The sequence below is a fragment of the Mesoplodon mirus genome (assembly GCF_964341445.2).
Source record: "Mesoplodon mirus genome assembly, chromosome: 3".
Classification (NCBI taxonomy): Eukaryota; Metazoa; Chordata; class Mammalia; order Artiodactyla; family Ziphiidae; genus Mesoplodon; species Mesoplodon mirus.
Window position 1 is genome coordinate 137,132,368 of NC_138978.1, and position 15,909 is coordinate 137,148,276.

The 15,909-nt window shown below is 38.5% G+C and overlaps 1 pseudogene across 1 annotated transcript; it reads right to left on the minus strand.

Moving 5' to 3' along the window:
• Positions 1 to 847: 847 nt before the first annotated feature.
• Positions 848 to 15,055, minus strand: LOC309799251 (ferritin light chain-like; annotated as a pseudogene). Its single transcript has 2 exons — positions 14,987 to 15,055; positions 848 to 1,365 (listed from the first exon to the last, which is right to left on the minus strand). The product of its transcript is annotated as a ferritin light chain-like (transcript).
• Positions 15,056 to 15,909: the final 854 nt, after the last annotated feature.

A 15,909-nucleotide genomic window follows, 5' to 3' on the forward strand; every position in this document is an offset into this window, starting at 1 on the left:
TCACGCTAATTGGAAATTTCCATCCATTTCAGAGAAGTAACACAACTATCAATCATTTTCCCTGGCACGAATCTTCCAGGAGGAAGAAAATGGAATACACCTAGCAACAGAGCTCACACACTAGTAGTCCATGTGTCTTAGATTTAATATCTGATGACTAGCTGCATTGAAGCCAAGAGGTGGTTCACAAAGTTGCTGCACATTAGAATCACCTGGGGAACTCTGAGACCTCCCCGTGCCCAGGCTCCTCCCTAGACCTACTGAATCAAAATCTCTGGGGCTGGGACCCAGACACCAATGTTTTTCTTCCAAGCTCTTTAGGTAATTCAAACGAGCAGCAAAGCTTGAGAACCAGCCCAATAATGGGAACAAACTTATTTCACACAGATAAAGTGGGGCAATTCATATGTTAAAAGAACGTGAATATATGTATATATTTCTTTTTTTCGCTTTGTTCTGTTTGTATTTCAAATAGGCTTTTTTTTTTTCCTTCTGCAAAAAACGTTACTGTTGGGCCTCCCTGGTGGCGCAGTGGTTGGGAGTCCGCCTGCCGATGCAGGGGATGCGGGTTCGTGCCCCGGTCTGGGAGGATCCCATATGCCGCGGAGCGGCTGGGCCCGTGAGCCATGGCCGCTGGGCCTGCGCGTCCGGAGCCTGTGCTCCGCAACGGGAGAGGCCACATACCGCAAAAAGAAAAAAAAAAAAAAAAAAAAAAAAATTACTGGACCATTTGGTCCAAGGCTTGGGAGAGGGCTCCAGGGCGGTTACAAAGCTGCCTAGTGGCTGCAGAGCTGGGCTTCAGGCAGAAGCTCTGACGCCAGAGGGTCTCCTCAGACGCGGCTGGACTTCAGAGACTCCTGTTTGGCTCAAGGGTGAGCCTTTCAAAGAGATACTCGCCCAGCACAGCCTGCGGACCAGCCAGCCTGCGGAGGTTGGTCAGGTGGTCGCCCATCTTCTGGATGAGTTTCACCTGCTCCTCCAGGAAGCGGCTCTCCAGGAAGTCACAGAGCTGGGAGTCTGCACGGGCAGGACCCAGGGCGCACAGATCCGATAGTGCCTGGTTCAGATTCTTCTCCCTAAGAATGGCGGCTTCCACAGCATCCTGGGTTTTACCCCACTCATCCTGAGAAGGCTTCCGCGCCTCCTGGAAGAGGGCGCGGCCGCAGCACTGGTTTTGCATTTTCAAGAGGCGCTGGGCGCCCTCACACTTCTCCTCAGCCAGTTGGCGAAAAATGTGGCCCATACTGTCCAGAGTCCCATTGTTGCTGTCGAAATAGATGCTCAGAGAGAGGTAAGTGTCCACAGATGCATGTTGAACAGGCGGTGGGCGGCGGCTTCCACCTCGGTGGAATAATTCTGACGAACCTGGGAACTCGTGGTTGATCAGTGATAAGGAGCTAAGCTCAAAAACTGGTGTTGGCCTGTCCTGGAGGCTGAGGATAGCTGAGTGTCTGATTCCAAAGGTTGCAAAAGGAAGAAAGGTTGGAGGGTGGTCGGGGGCTGGAGCAAGGAGCGTCCCTGGGTCTGTTCATTCCAAACACTGTTGAAGCAAAAGACAGATCTGCAGGACTGCCGAACGCACTGCCTCAAATAGGCTTTGATATAAATGAACAAGAAGTCCAAGCAAGGACAAAACTTACCCTTCCTCCCACCAAAATAGCTGGTGATACTAGAATCTAGATCTGGGAAGGGATTCTTCCATTACTTTCTTAACATTCCAAGCCACTAGAGCAGTGGTTCTCAAAGTATGGTCACCTTGTAACCAAGCAGTACCCTATGGGGCCTTCCTAGGACAGACCCATCCCCCATATCCTCTATTGTAGTTTCTCTCTGAAGTACTCAGATAATAGTATCTCAGGCATATTTCTTGAGTTTTCAGATGCTAAAAACCACCACCCAATGGAAGAAATGAACTCTTTGATGATCATGAGCATGTAGCCCCCAGACCTTCTGGCACCTAAGGATGGATAATGTTACCTGCCTTGTGGCCTCAACATCAGCCAGTCAGAGGATTGTGCACGAGCTGATCACATGCCCTGGGATGTCCCTCCCTCACCTGGCCTTTAAAAATGCTTTGCTGAAATCCTTTGGAGATTTCAGGGGTTTTGGAACACGGACCACCCCTCTCCTTGCTCGATCCTGCAATAAACCTTTCTCTTCTCCAGACTCCAACCTTTAGGTTTGTTTGGCCTCACTGTGCTTCAGACACATGAACCTGCATTCGGTAACAACCTGACCAGCTTTACCAGTGTCCCCTGATAATGTGTCAGATATTCAAGTTTTAGGGCCCTATCCCAGCCCTATGGAATCAGCAACTCTAGTGGGGCTCAGTGATCTCTGTTATAACAGGCCCTCCATATGATTTTTATTCACCTTAAAGTTTGAAAATATCTGCATTGTCAGCTGGCCAAAGCGTCCACCAGCAGGTGAAGGGGAGTGACGCCTGGAAAAGATAGGGAGTAGCCAAGGCAAGTACAGCAGCATTTGCCGTGGTAGTAATGGAGAATGCCTTTTCTCCACTGGTTGGCACAGACTAGTATCTGGGAGCAGTGGCAGGGTTATTTAGGATGCTTTACAATTCAATGTAGAGTGACCGCTGTCCTGGTTTGCCAGGGACTTCCCCTGTGTGAACACTTAAAATCTCATCCTGGCAAACCCCTTAGCCCTGGGTTTGAAAAACTTAGGGAATAACATGAAATTTAGGGGAAACATGATCTAGGATTTGGGCAAGTCACAAGTGCTAATTAAAGCGAAGCAAGTATGGACAACATCTAGCCTTCTTTACCCCTTTGTGGGAAGGTAAATCTGATTGGGTGAAAGGACTTATTGTTAAGAAATCTTTGTAGAAACATCCCCTTCTGCTTAGTCCGCTGGTTCTCAGTTCTGGCTAGACACTGGCATCGTCTGAGCAGATTTAAAGTTATTTTATTGGTCTAGGATGACCAACAGTCAGTGTGAGGGTTTTTAAAAAGTGCTTCAGATGATTCTAATATGCAGCCAAATTTAGGTGCCACTGCTTAAGCTTTTGAACCACTGCTACTTTTTTCACCTCATCTTCCTATGAGAATATCCAACTGTAGTTGAGGTTTGTTTTTTTTTTCTTTTTCATTTTTTAACTGTCTTATTATAAGATTTACTGTCTTAAATAAGATTGAATGTACAGAAAATCCTGCTAGTCCATCTGGTATAACTAGATACTTAGAATAATATCGTTAAGATATATACCATTTAAGTACTGTGACTGGTCTTTTAAAAATTAACATATGCATTGAATTAGTACAATCTCTTTTGAAGTTGTCATGTTGGGGAGCTATACCTGTAATCTGCTGCCATTGCTAAATATCTGGACAATTCTTATTAGGAATTGTTTTTAAACATCTTTAGGGATTAAAACCAAGAGTGCTGTATTATTTGTACTGGGACCACAAAAACCTCACAAAGTTTCCCCACTGTACCTTCTACCCCCATCTCTAACCCTTGGCAACTTCTAATCTGTTCTCCATCTCCACAGTTTTGTTATTTTAAGAATAATATGTAAACATAATCATGAATTACTTAATCTTCGGAGATTGGCTTTTAAAATTTTTTTCTTCAGCATCATTCCCTTGAAGTTCATTTTAATTTTTGCATATATTAATAATTTGTTCCTTTTCGTTGCTCCGTAGTATTCTATCATAAGATTTTATCACAATTTGTTTCAACATTCATCCATTGAAAGACATTTGGGTAGTTGCCAGTTTTGGGCTATTATAAATAAAACTGCTCTGAACATTTATGTGTAAGTTTCTGTGGGAACTTAATTAAGTTTTTGTTTCTTTTGGATAAATGCTCAAGAGTACAAGTACTGCGTTGTAGGGTGAATCTACTTTTAGGATTAAAAGAGACTGTCAAGCTGTTTCTCAGAGTGGCTAAACCATTTTAGTTTTCCACCAGTGACGTGATATAACTTTTCTACGTACTCGCCAGCATTTGATGTTGTCACTATAATTTTAGTTATTCTCTGATATCTCATTATGGTCTTAATTTGCATTTCCCTAATGCTAATGATGTTGAGCATCTTTTCATGGGCTTCTTTGCCATGTGTATATGCTCTTCCATGAAATGTCTGTTCCTGTCTTCTGCCTATTTTCTAGTTGGATTTTTTTAAGTTGTTTGGAGAGTTCTTTGTATATTATAGATACAAGTCATCTGTCTCATATGGGATTTTCCAATATGTTTTCCCACTGTGTAATTTGAGTTTTCATCCACTTAAAAGGATCTTCTATGAAGCATTTTTAACTCATTTTGATGAGATCCAATTTATCAGTTTTTGCTTTTATTGATCATACTTTCGGTGTCAAGTCTAAGAATTATTCACCTAGTTCTAGATGCCAAAGATTTTCTCCTATTTCTTTTTCTAAAAATGTCCTGCTTTTACATTTAAGATTATGATCCACTTTGATTTAATTTTTGTGTAAGGTGTGGAGGTTTAGGTTAAGGTTCATTTTTTGTTTGTTTTTGTCGAGGGATGTCCAACTGTTTCAGTACCATGTTTTGAAATGTCTACTCTTCCTTGATAGCTTTTGCACTGCTGTCAAAAACAGGTTAAATGTATTTATGTCAGTCTATTTCTGGGTTCTCTCTTCCATTCCATTGATCTATGTATCTACCCTCCAAAATTACTGCGAAGTCTTGAAATTGGGTGGATTAATTCCTCCCATTTTAATCTTCCTTTACAAATTGTTTTAGCTATTCTTCAGCCTCTTCTTACCATACAAATCTTAGAAAAAGCTTGTCTATATCCGCAAAAACCTTGAGGGCATTTTAAGAGTAATTGTGTTAAGCCTCTTAACTTGGGGAGAATTGACATCTTTATTATGTTGTGTTTTCTAATCCATGAACAAGGTATGTCTCCCTATTTGTTTGGGACTTTAAAATTTTTCTTCATCAGCATTTTGTAATTTTCAGTATAGAGGTCCTATAAATGTCTTATTGGGCTTGTATTTAAGTATTTATTTAGGTCAGTTGTAAATGGCATCACATATTTTAATTTAAGCTTCTACACATTTGTTATTAATATATAATGTGATAAAATTGTGTTGATCTTGTACTCTAAAACATTTACAAACTAATATTATTTCTCAAGCTTTTTGTGGATTCCTTGGTATTTTCTCCATTTAGATTATCATCTCCTCTTCAGACACAGACAGTTTTACTTTTCCTTAGGCAATATAATAGGATATATTACTCTTCAACATTCAGTAGGATATATTCCTTCCTATTCAACATAGTAGGAATAGTCCTTTTATCTTTTAAATGAACTTTTAAAAACTTTAACATTTAAATTTATGTATTTATTTATTTTTGCTTATTTTCTTACTAGAACCTCCAGTAATATATTTAATAAAAGTGGTGAGAGCAGATATCCGTGCCTTGTTTCTGATCTTACAGAGAAAGCATTCAGTCTTTCACAGTTAAATATAATGTCGGTATAGGTTGTTTGTAGATCATCTTTATGAGTTTCAGTATGTTCCTTTTCTATTCCTAGTTTGCTTGGAGTTCTTTTTTCTTCTTTTCTTACAATCATGAATGGGATTGGATTTTGTCAAGTGCTTTCTCTGCCTTATTGGATAGGATCACATGACTTTTCCCTTTAATCTATTGGATATGGTGGATAACATTGTTTGATTTTCAAATATTTAACCAACTTCGCATAACTAGAATAAATGCCACTTGGTCATGGTATATTATTCTTTTTATATATTTCTGGATTTAATTTTCTAATATTTGGCAGAGGATTTTTACAGCCAATTTCATAAAAAATATTGGTCTGTAGTTTTCTTCTTTCTATCCTATCCCTGTCCGGTTTTGGTATCAAGGTAATACTGGCTTCATAAATTTAATTAGGAACTGTTCCTTCTACTTCTCTTTCTTATCAAATCATGTAAAATTGGTGTTAATTCTTTATGTCTTGGGTAAAAGTGAAACATCTAAGCCTGAATATTCCTTTTGGGAGTTTTTAAATGAAAAATCAGTGTTTCTAATGGTTACAGGAAAATTGAGATTATCTATTTCATCTTGGCTGAGTTTGGGTAGTTTTGAGTGTAGAAGCATTGGCCCATTTCATCTACATTTTTGAATTTATAGTGTAGACTTGTTCATAGCAACTTGTCCCTTATTAACCTGCAGGATATGTCATGGTATCCCTGGTTGCATTTCTGATATCTGTGATTTGTGCCATCCATCTTTTTATCTTTATCAGTCTTGCTAGATCTTTATTGATTAGATTGTTTATTTCCAAGAACCAGCCTTTTGTTTCATTGATTTTTCCCCCCTATTTTCCTGTTTTCAGTTTCATGGATTTCTATTTCATCTTTATTATTTCCTTCTTTCTGCTTGTTTAGTGTCTTTTCCTCTTCCTTTTTTACTGTTGTAATATAGAAAATTAGATTATTGCTTTGAAATACTTTCTTTCCCAATTTAGTGCTATAAACTTCCCTTTCAGCATTGCTTTCACTTCATTCTGCAAACTTTGATCTGTTATATCTCCATTTTCTTTTATTCTATGCATTAAAAAATATTTCGTTGGTGCTGTCTTTTTTACCCATGAGTTATTTGGAATTGTGATGTTTAGTTTCCACGTGATTGAAGATTTTCCTGTTGTCTTTCTGTTATTGATTTCTAGTCTGATTCCATTATGGCTAGAGAACATACTCTATGATTTTAATTCTTTTAAATCTGCTAATTTTTTATGAATATATAAATGAAAGAAATAAGAAAACCTCTGAGTCTTAGCATCCAACACTTAGGCACATTACAATTTAAATCTGCTAAGGTTCTTTTTATTGCCCAGTATATAGTATATGAGTGAATATTCCATGGACACTTGAATATGTATTCTGCTGTTACTGAGTGTGTTCTTTAAATGTCAGTTATATCCTATTGATTGATGATGTTTTCATTTCTTCCATATTCTTGCTGATTTTTCTCTCTGGTAGTTCTATAAATTGCTGTGCTGAAGTCTCAAATAATAATTGTGGATTTAAAATTTTCTCCTTTTACTACTTTTTCAGTGTTTGCTTCATGTATTTTGAAGTTCTGTTGTTTGGTGCACACACATTTAGTATCATTAGGTCATCTAGGTGGATTATTCCTGTTATCTTTATGTAATGACCCTCTTTGCCCCTAATAATTTCCTTTGCTCTGAAGTCTACTTTATCTGATATTAATATAGCCATTCCTACTTTTTCTGATTAACGTTCACATGATATATCATTATCTTCCTTTTACTTTGAACTACCTATATCATGATGTTTAAAGTAAACTTCTTATAGACAGTATATAGTTGGATCATGCTTGTGAATTTTTAATCTACTCTTCCAATCTCTGTCTTTGACTTGGTTATTTAGATCATGTACAGTTAATGTAATTATTGCTATGTTAAAGATTAGGTCTACCATTTTATTTTTTGTTTTGTCTTTTACCTTAGTTTCTCAATCCTGTGTTTCTCTTATTTTGCCTGGTGGGTTACTTAAACATTTTTTAATAAGTCCATTTTAATTTAATTTATTTATAATCATTTGTGTATACTGTTTGTATAGTTTTCTTAGTGGTTGCTTTTGGCATCACAGTATACATATGTAACTTACCATAGCCTACGGGAATCAGTGTTTTATTACTTTAAGTGAAGTTTCAAAATTTTACTTCCATTTAGTCTCTTACTATTCCCCAGTTTTAAAGTATGATTTTCTGTGGTATTTCCTTTCTCTACATTGAGAACCACATCAGATGGTGTCATAATATTTGCTTTGACCATCAGATAGTATTTAAGAAACTCATGAGGCTAATGATAGTCTCTTATATATACCCCATTTGTTTTCACCCATTCCATTGTTCCCCTTTTCTTTCTGAAGTTCCCAGTCTTCTGTTATTGTTTTTTTTTATGTTTTCATAACATTAGGTGATATCTGGGCTTTCCAGTGCCATTGGATATGAGTTTCAGGAAACACTGAGTCTGGCTCACTTAATGCTGCTGAGTTGGAGGGTTTGTATATGTTGGGCCTGTTGGTGCAGCAGGTGCTAGCAGATTAGACTAATGTTGATGGGACTAGTGCCACAGGAGGATGGGTTCCCATTCAGGCTATGCTGCTGCTACAGTAGATCGAGTCCCCCTCTACCCCAAGTGTGGGGCAGTGACCTGCTGCTGTCACTGCTTTGTATTAGGCTGCATTTGCCTCAGGTGTGTGGTGGGATCCCTTGGAAGCTGCTGCTGCTGTCAATCACAAGGTTAAATTCATTTCAGAAATACTTAAGTATAAATATATAGCCTTGCTCCTGTAGGACCCCTGTAATAGTTTTTTATTGCTTTCATACAAATTACCACAAATATAGTGACTCAAAACAATGTCAATTGATTACCTTACAAATCTGACATTGGTCTCAATTGAGTAAAGTAAAAGTGTTGGCAGGATCGACAGATGAATGGATAAAGATGTGGCACATATATACAATGGAATATTACTTAGCCATAAAAAGAAATGAAATTGAGTTATTTGTAGTGAGGTGGATTGACCTAGAGACTGTCATACAGAGTGAAGTAAGTCAGAAAGAGAAAAACATATACCGTATGCTAACACATATATATGGAATCTAAAAAAAAGAAAAAATGGTTATGAAGAACCTAGGAGGCAGGGCAGGAATAAAGACGTAGCCATAGAGAGTGGACTTGTGGACACAGGGAGGGGGAAGGGTAATCTGGGATGAAGTGAGAGAGTGGCATGGACATATATACACTACCAAATGTAAAATAGATAGCTAGTGGGAAGCAGCTGCAAAGCACAGGGAGATCAGCTCTGTGCCTTGTGTCCACCTACAGGGGTGCGATCGGGAATGGAGGGTGGTAGGGAGATGCAAGAGGGAGGAGATATGGGGATATATGTATACGTATAGCTGATTCACTTTGTTATGAAGCAGAAACTAACACACCATTGTAAATCAGTTATACTCCAATATAGATGGTTAAAAAAGAAAAAGAAAGTGTTGGCAGAGCTACATTCTTTTCTGGAGGCTCTTAGGGGTGTTTCTGTTCCCTGTACTTTATCCGCTTCCAGTGGTCACTTGTAGTCCTTGACTCAGAGTCCCCTTTCTCCACCTACAAAACCCAAAATGTTGAATCTCTGATTCTGCTTCTATTAGGACATCTCTCTCTTTCTCTTTCTACAGTTGGGAATGGTTTTCTACTTTTAAGGACTCATGCAATTAGATTTGTTCCATGAGGTAATCCAGGATAATCTTTCTATCTCAAGGTCTATAACTTCAGTCATATCTGCAAAGTCCTCTTCACCATGTAAGGTAACATATTAATAGGTTCTAGGGATTAGGGTGAGGGCATTTTTAGGAGCCATTATGCTGCCTACCACACCCTTAACAAGTGACCTTGAGAAAATTACTGAGATTTTTAAAGCCTTACTTTCCTCAAACATAAAATGGAAAGAAAGCTAACTAGTTAATATCATGAAAGTGAAACAGTATATATGAAATCAACTAATTCAAAAAATAAGATTTCTTCTTTTTCTTTATGATTTACATGATTCTCAGAGTTCAGTTACTTGAAGAGTTTCTTTTTTTTTTAAACAGAACTAAGGAATTTCAGGGTTCAGGTGCTGTAAGATTGTCTGAATTATCTGAGTAACAATTAGCTAAGCACAGGTGTAAAGCATTTGATTTACTCCCTGGTTTTCTTTATCTTCTCATCCCAGTAAATGCATATCCCTTTTCTAGCTCCAGCCAGTAGAGTCAGAGCTTGTTTTACTGTTTAACTAAAGTTGAATTTAAATTCTCTCTACATCTCCAGATTCTCAGCCCTGGTTGCATATTATAATCACCTGGGGAGATTTCAAGAACTACTGATGCCAAATTTCTACCTATCATGGATATTTGAGGAGGGACCTGGAATGAAATGCTCTAGCTTATGGTTTTTGGAACCAAATCATAGTCTACACTGAGCCAAATTATTTGCGAGATCACCTCTAAAAAGGAATTTATCTATGGTGACTAATGCTCTTCCTTTGTCAGTATGCTTGATTTGTCCCTCTTTGGGGGAAAAAAAGAGGGGGAAAAAAACCCCAGCAGTTGTGCTCCCTGAATTATAACCTGATGCTTTGGAATTAGTGTTGGCTTAGAGTGCACATCTTCGGATACCCATTCTCTCTCCTGCTTCCTTGCATGAACTTATATCCTTGGGCAGTGTTTCATCCACCACTCTCTTTTGCTTCTAATCTTAGCAAGTAAAGTCTCCCCTTAATGAAATAGCATTTCATGAGGCTTACTGGGAGCATAGGTCTGTTCCAGGCCTATCCTATGTTAGCTAAAGCAGATATAAGTGATGTATTTTTGGCATTCATCCTTGTGGGTTGGAAAGAGAAGACAGAATTTTATCCTTTAGGTGTCATCTGACTGGACAAATGGGCTCTTTCCCTCTACTGCCTACCATGTAAAAGCCTGAGGGTGTTACCTCTAGAAGGTATCTTCTAGTTATCAAAATAGTTCAGATAAGTCAAATTTCTCAGTAAAAGATCACAAAACTATGTCTTAGGTGGTTAATTTTCTATGTCAATTTGTCTGGGCCACCATGCCCGGTTATTTGGTCAGATATTATTCTGGATATTTCTGTGATGGTGTTTTCGTGTTTTTTACAATTTGTATTTATTTATTTATTTATTTATATTTTTGGCTGCGTTGGGTCTTCGTTGTCACACGTGGGCTTTCTCTACTTGCAGCAAGCGAGGGCTACTCTTTGTTTTGGTGTGCAGGCTTCTCATTGCGGTGGCTTCTCTTGTTGCAGAGCATGGGCTCTAGGTGCACGGGCTCAGTAGCTGTGGTGCACGGGCTTATTTCCTCCACGGCACATGGGATCTTCCCAGACCAGGGCTCAAACCTGTGTCCCCTGCATTTGCAGGCGGATTCTTAACCACTGCGCCACCAGGGTAGTCTCTGTGATGGTGTTTTTGGATGAAATTCATATTTAAATTGGTGTTGGACTTTGAGTACAGCAGATTATCCTCCATAGTATGGGTGCGCCTCATCCAATCAGTTGAAGCTCTTAATAAAACAGAGACTGACCTCCCTGTCGCAAAAAGGAATTCTGCCAGAAGACTTACAGAAATTGAACTGCAACTCTTCCTAGAGTCTCTAGACAGCCTAACCTGCAGATTTTGAATTGACCAAGCCTCTATTATTGTGTGAACCAATTGTTTAAAATCTCTCTCTCTCTTTCTCTATCTTTATATAGATATGGATATAGATCTAGGTATCAATATTGATATCTAGATCTATCAATATATATGGGCACATTGTATACACATGCTGTTGGTTCTGTTTTTCTGGAGAAGCTTGACTAATATAGTGGCCCATATAAATAAAAGGATGAACCCAAGTTCACCCAGGTAGAAAGTAGTACAATGAGAACTGGAACTTAAGGCCTCATGACTCATTCAGCTGTGAACACTGACCCAGAACTGAGGTCCACAAACTCTAGCCCACTGATCAGATCTCGCTTGACTCCTGGTTTTGTACATAACATTTTGCTTGAACACAGCCACACCCATTCATTAACGTATGGTGCATGGCTGTTTCTGTGCTACAGCAGCAGATAGGCAGTTGCAACGGAGAGGTATGGTACACAAAATCCAAAATATTTACTATCTGACCCTTTACAGAAAAGATCTGCTGACCCTTGCTCTAGGATGCCATCTGATTTCTGATAACACAGAGGAGAATAATTCATGCACATTGGGGTTGATTGTTAATCTCCTGTCCTCCTTAGGTCAAAGATCTCTTAAATGCTCACCCTTGCAATAGCCAGCTTGGGGAACATTGTCTGAAGATGCAGAAATATTTCTTGCCAGGTCTTTCCAATCCACACTGCTCCCTGACTATGGTTCTTAAAACCTATTTTTTAAAAAAATTTTATTGGAATATAGTTGATTTACAGTGTTGTGTTAATTTCACATGTACAGCAAAGTGAATCCGTTATACATATACATATATCCACTTTTATGTTTTTTTAGAGTCACTTCCAAATAGCCCGTTACAGAGTATTGAGTGGAGTTCCCTGTGCTAATAAGAAGAGCAGGTTCTTATTAGTTATCTATTTTATGTATAGCAGTGTGTATATTTCAGCCCCAATCTCCCAATTTAGCCTCCCCACCACAATACCCTGGTAACCCTAAGTTTGTTTTCTACATCCCTGCCTCTACTTCTAAAACCTGTCTATTTTAACCAACTACCACTCATTGCTTACTGTCTCTGGCTTCATGTACTTCATAATAAATCTACCTCTTGTTCAATCCTGGATGACATGTTCCAAGGACTGAGACAATATCTTCTTCTACATAACTTGTCCTTGATATTGTCTAACTTGGGGTCTTTATCTATGTCCCAAAGAAGACAGTCACACTCTGTCTTCTAGTACTACTAATAATACCACATTTTATGGCATGAATTTGACCCAATGCACTGAACTATCCCTTTAGAAACTGTATGCAACCTGTCACTGGGTTTTAGCACCGGGATAGAGCTCAAATTAGTGTTCATATTTAAACAAACCTACTTGACCAGAAACTTTTTGTCTCACCATTTATTTTATTACACAAGTAACTTCTCCCTTTGCATCTATGATGTAAATATTTTTAATTTCCTAAATTATCTGAAAAATTATTTAGAGCTTCCATTTCAGTAGGCATTGGCATTGCTGTGTTGTGACTATTTCATTATTTTATTTCCAAATGTTAAATTAGGCTTCAAGCTTTGGCCAAGAGTAGACAGGAAAGGGTTTTAAAAGAAATGAAGAATGGGAAAGACTTCTGATGCAACGGAGACTTAATAAAGATTTGCTTTTGAATCAAGAATTTATAATAAAGGTTTGATTTTGAATCAATAAGTTATGTCATTACAAAATAGCTCCCTGGTAAAATTCCATTCTTTTGTAATCATTAAGTACAGAAATTAACCATCAAAATATGCAGTGATCTTTTTCATTTTCTAAAAACAAACCTATATCTAGATGAGAGGAGAATTCATTTCATAACTCAGGCTCTGGACTTACGACTCCAAGTCCTGTTTTCTTTCAACCATGCCTGCTAAGTTTCTGTCTAACTTCTTGAGCATGAGGTAATGGCTTCAGCTTTCATCTCCTTACTCAGTATATAGCTTGGTGACTAAGAGTAAGGGATCTAAACCTTGAGAACTTGGGTTCCAATCTTGACTCTAAAATTTACTTGTTGAGTACTCTTGAGCATGTTATCTGTTTTTGCCTCAGTTTTCTCATCTATAATATAGAGATAACATTACTTCTCTCAGCGAGTTGCTATGAGGGTTAAAAGAGAAAATTCATACAATGCAAGAATTTATCAGTTCTTGGAACACAATAAATACTGAAAAGAAATGTTAGCCATTATCAAGGGCCCCTCATTTTATGGATAATATAGATTAGTTTATATAGGTCTAATATTTACATATACATAAATGTTTTGTACCTATATGTGTGTATACGTTCTTCTTAGAAATTGAGCAGTCAACATTCACATCTAAAAGTATGTGCTCCAGGGAGATCAGCTCGGTGCTTTGTGACCGCCTGGAGGGGTGGGATAGGGAGGGAGGGAGGGAGACGCAAAAGGGAGGGGATATGGGAACATATGTATATGTATAACTGATTAAATTTGTTTTAAAGCAAAAAAATAAATAAATAAATAAAGTATGTGCTCTGTGAAACGTAGATCTCCTGTGTACAGACACAGTGCTGTAGTTATCTATTGCTGCATAATAAAGAAGTCCAAACTTAGTGGTGAAATAAACAAAAATTTTAATATGTGCCCAGATTCTGTGGGTCAGCAATTCAAACAGTACGCAGAGGAGATGGCTTGTCTCTACTCTGTGACTGATGTCTGAAACCTCAGCTCATGAGGATTCAAATGGCTGGGGCTGCAATCATCTAGATAATTTTAATTCACATGTCTGGCCCTTGAGATGGGATGACTTGAAGACTGGGCCCAACAAGGACTGTTGCCTGGAGTGCCTATAGATGGCTGCCCATGTGGCTTGGACTTCTCATAACGTGGTAGTTAGGATTCAAGATAGAGTATCCCAAGAATGAGCGTTCAGGGTTGAAGCATTCCAGGAGAATCATGCAAAAGCTGCATGACCTTTGATGACCTAGTCTTAGATGTTACATAGCATCACTTTATACTATTGCAGGCGTTGGAGACCTTTTTCCATAAAGTGTCAGACGGTCAATATTTTAGGCTTTACACGCCATACAGTCTCTTTTGCAACTACTTAGCTCCGCTGCTGTGATGTGAAAACAGACACAAACAATACATATACTAAGGAACATGGCTGTGTTCCAATCAAGCTTCATTTATAAAAGCCGGTAGAGGCCTAGATTTGGCCCACCAGCCATAATTTACTGACCCCTGCTCTACTGTTTGAAGCATGGAAAGCCTGCCCAAATTCAAGGGGAAATGCCCACGTCTGGATGTGAAGAATGGCAACGAATCTGAGACCCTGTATTAAAACCACTACATATGGGGTACTTAGAAGAAGATCTGTCTGCATACCTTGTTTCTCCCATGTATGGTGGATATGAGGTATTGGCACATGTTACATCTCTGTAAGCCTGGGTCAAGGTCAAAGTTGGAATCTGAACTCAATGACCTTGATTTCTGGAAGAATTGGTAACTCTACTTATGATATCCATACACTCCTTACCCATATAAATACACCACAAAAGATAGATTTCAAGTAAACAGTTGCTTTATGGCAGATTTTTATTATGTCTCCATTGACTGAATTATTCCATTTTGGTTAGAAACATGAGTTTTGTTTCTTTCCTAAAGAGATCTGCAACTTTTCAGATGCGGCATTTCATTCTAATGAGAGGATGATGTAGGTTTTTATAAACGGAAAAAGCAGAGCAGGCTGAGTTCACTCAGATCATACCAATGCTTACAGGAATAACCGAAACTGGAACACAGGCTTCCAGGTTTTCCCGTCCTGTGCTCTTTCCGGTAGGTGCCATTGTCTGCTGGGCCTGGCAGTAATAAGTTTTGACCTTTACCTCTCTACACTCTTGTGAAGTGGTTTTGGGCTTTGTTAGCTTTCTTGTGAGTTTGTACTAAATTGTGTCCATAAAGTAGGCTGAATTCCTCAGGGAAGGATGATAGCTGTTACTGTGTTATTACTGCAAATGTTGTGTTGGTTACTTTTTTTTCTTTTCTTTTGTCCAGTTGTATCCTGAACTTAAAAGTTATATTATCTGAAATGAACGATGTGCCTCTGGTGGAAAACACTAATTTAAGGGATGAAAATTCCTGATGATTGCTTCAGTCAACCCTTAATACACACTGAGCTTCATTAGTAAATAGACAACTCTCAGACCTTTCCCTTGGAAGAGGTCGCATAATCAGGCTTTGTGTTGATTTCGCATTCTGTTCGTTAGAGACAGAACAAAGTAGAATAATTGGCTGGTACAGGGAAAGCAGAAAGAACTTTCTTCTATTTTGGTGATGCATCCCATAATAAGGGTTGAAAATGAGACTGGAGGTAAAAACGTGAAACTCAGAAGAGCAAAGGAGAGAGGATATTGTTTCTTTGAAAATATTCTTTCAGTGTTGGCCCAGATGAAATATGAAGCTGAGGAAATTTTTTTAAGTGATGATTTTTGTGTTAACAATGTGAGTGTGGAATTAGTAAGAATCAGAAAGCAAGCATCCTTTTCCACCAAGGACTTGGGAGCAAGTGAAACCATAAATACTCCCGGTTCTTGGAAACCCTTTTGGAGCAGTAATCAGAGAAGGGTAAAGGCAAAGCCTCAGAGCAGAGGTGTTCAGAGCAAAGGGATAGGAGGAGAACAAAAGGAGAGTGGATATTTTT